The following is a 3,218-nucleotide window of genomic DNA, read 5'->3' as shown; positions in this document are numbered from 1 at the left end:
TACATTAATACGCGCTGACCCGGGATCGAACCAGGGACCTTTAGATCTTCAGTCTAACGCTCTCCCAACTGAGCTATCAGCGCCGAAGTCAGCTGCTGCTGCTGCTGTTGCTGCTGCTGCTGGTGCTGCTGCTGCCATTGCTGCTGGTGCTGGTGCCGTTGCTACTGGTGCTGCTGCTGCTACTGCTGTTGTTGCTGCTGCTGCTGCTAGTGCTGTTGTTGCTGCTACTGCCGCTACTGCTGTTGTTGCTGCTGCTGCTGTGCTGCTGGGGTTTTTGTGATGGTGGGTTGCCGGTAAATATATATTTTTAGTTTGTATGACTTTATAAAGGACAAGATGAACAAACTATATATATATTCATATATATATATAATATATATAAATAATATATAAAATATATATTATTTAAATATACTTTTAGTTTGTATAACTTTATAAAAGACAAGATAAGTAAACTGGAGCCAATACTTAGCGGCCTCTGAGGGCCCCGATGAAGGCTGCAGAAGAAGCTTCAGTGTACATACACCTCAACATGTAGACAACTAACAGAGGCTTCTGCTGCTGCTGCTGCTATTGCTGCTTCTGCTGCTGCTGCTTCTGCTACTGCTGCTGTTTGGGCTTCTGCTGCAGTTGGAGCCGCTGGTGGTGGTGCGGCTGGTAGTGTTGTTGCTGCTGCTGCTGCTGGTGCTGCAGCAGCTCACGTTCCTACAGCTCCTGCTGGTGTCAGCAATGCTGCTGCTGCTGCTGCTGCTGAAGCCGCAGCAGCAGCAGCAGCATTGGAAGGAGAACCTTCAACAGGAGCAAGAAGAGGAGTTTGTCTTAGGATCATCTGCAGCAACATTAAAATAAAACAAACAAACAAACAAAACAAAAAAACAAACAATAAACAAATAAACAAATAAACAAACAAACAAATCAGCAAGCAAGCAAGCAAACAAACAAACAAATAAAATAAACAAACAGACAAAATAAATACAAACCTTCAGTCAGTTGGGTGCCGGCCCCTCGCTGTCCTGCTGCCATTGCATTTCCATCAATGAGACCTGCATATACACCCCACACCCCACACCCTGCTGCTGCTGCTGTTGCTGCTGCTGGTGTTGTTGTTGCTGCAGTTGCTGCGTAGTATGTTGGTAGCAAGCTGCCCGCTGCTGCGCTGCCAACTCTTCCTGCTGCTGCTGCCGCTGATAGCTGTGATATGGTTGTGTAATAATAGCAGTAACAGCAGCAGCAGCAGCAGCAACAGCAGCAGCACCATCTTGAATCTTGCTGAGTATAAGCCTCGCCACACGAACGAAGACATCCGTCACGCCCTCCCCCGTCAGCGCACTTGTCTCCAAAAACAGAACATCTGCAGCAGCAGCAAATGCAGCAGCAGCAAATGCAGCAGCAGCACATGGAGCAGCAAATGTAGCAGCAGCAAATGGAAAAGCAGCAAATGCAGAAGCAGCAGCAAATGCAGCAGTAGCAGCAAAGGCAGCAGCAGCAGCAAATAGAGCAACAGCAGCTATTAATAGTAATGCATGCTCTTTAAAAAATAAAACAACAAAACAAATAGACAAATAAACAAATAAATAAATAAACAAACAACCTAAAGGAGGAGAGAAGAGCAAAAGAACAAACAAAATAACAATTAAGCGAATAAATAAATAAATAAATACAACAAATAAATAAACAGACAAATAAATATTAACATATATATATATATATATTTGTAATAACTAAATTAACTAATTAACCAAATACATAAATAATTATTTAAACAAACAAACAAATAAATATATATAAATATATAGATAATTAATCAATTAAACAAACGAACAAATAAATATATAGATAATTAATCAATTAAACAAACGAACAAATAAATATACAAAACAAACAAACAAACAAACAAATAAATAAATAAATAAATAAATAATAAATTAATTAGAGTACCATTCTCCTGTGCAAAACGCGAAGCCTCTAAAAATGTAACCGCTCGCTTCTCCCTCACGTCAATCTTATTACCTGCAGCAGCAGCAGCAGCAGCAGCAGCAGCAGTAGCAGATGTAGCAGCAGCAGTAGCAGCAGCAGAAGTCGAAGCAACAGCAGCAGCAGCAGAAGCAGCAGCAAGGGCAGCAGAAGCAGCAGAAGTGGAGGCAACAGTAGCAGCAAGAGCAGCAGAAGCAGCAGCAATAGCAGCAGCACGACACACACCTCAACAACATGTCTTAGGGATATAATAATAATAATAATAAAATAATAATAATAATAATAATAATAATAATAATAATAATAATAATAATAATAATAATAAAACAGATGCAGATACACCATAAAAAAGAAAAATAAAACCAGCAGCAAAACAGAGTTCATTTGCTGCGAGAAAAAATAAAAAAGATAAAGAGACAGATGCTGCTGCTGCTGCAGCAGCAGCAGCAGCAGAGACAAACAAACAAAACATAAAAAGCTAAGAGACAACAGACACCAGAAGAAGATAAACAAACAAACAAACAAACAAACAAACAAACAAACAAATAAACAAACAAACAAATAAGCAAACAAACAAACAAACAAACAAATAAACAAACAAATGAACAAACAAACAAATGAACAAACAAACAAACAAACAAAACAAATAAACAAACAAATAAACAAATAAACAAATAAACAAACAAACGGAAAAAACAAACAAACAAACAAAACAAACGAATAAATAAACAAAGCAATAAAACAAATTAGTAATACAAACAAACGAATAAAACAAACAAATTAATAAAACAGACAAATTAATAAAACAAACAAAGTAAAGTAACAGAACAAAGGAAATAATAAAACAAACAAACTAGAGTAATAAAATAAACAAACTAACAAAACAAACAAACTAATAGAACAAAGTAATAAAACAAACAAAGTAATAAAACAAACAAAGTAATAAAACAAACAAACTAATAAAACAAACAAAGTAATAAAACAAATAAATAAAACAAACAAAGCAATAAAACAAACAAAGCAATAAAACAAACAAAGTAATAAACAAAGCAATAAAACAAACAAAGTAATAAACAAACAAATTAATAAAACAAACAAAGTAATAAACAAATTAATAAAACAAACAAAGTAATAAACAAAGCCTCACCGACAATGGCGATAGAAATATCTGCGCGAGCCAACGAACGGGCGTCAGCCAACCAATTAATCAAATGGTTGTAAGACTCACGACTGCAGCACCAGCA

Source organism: Eimeria acervulina, genomic scaffold (assembly GCF_000499425.1).
Source record: "Eimeria acervulina Houghton genomic scaffold, Eah_scaff913, whole genome shotgun sequence".
NCBI classification, from domain to species: Eukaryota; Apicomplexa; class Conoidasida; order Eucoccidiorida; family Eimeriidae; genus Eimeria; species Eimeria acervulina.
This window is presented reverse-complemented; position numbering follows the sequence as displayed.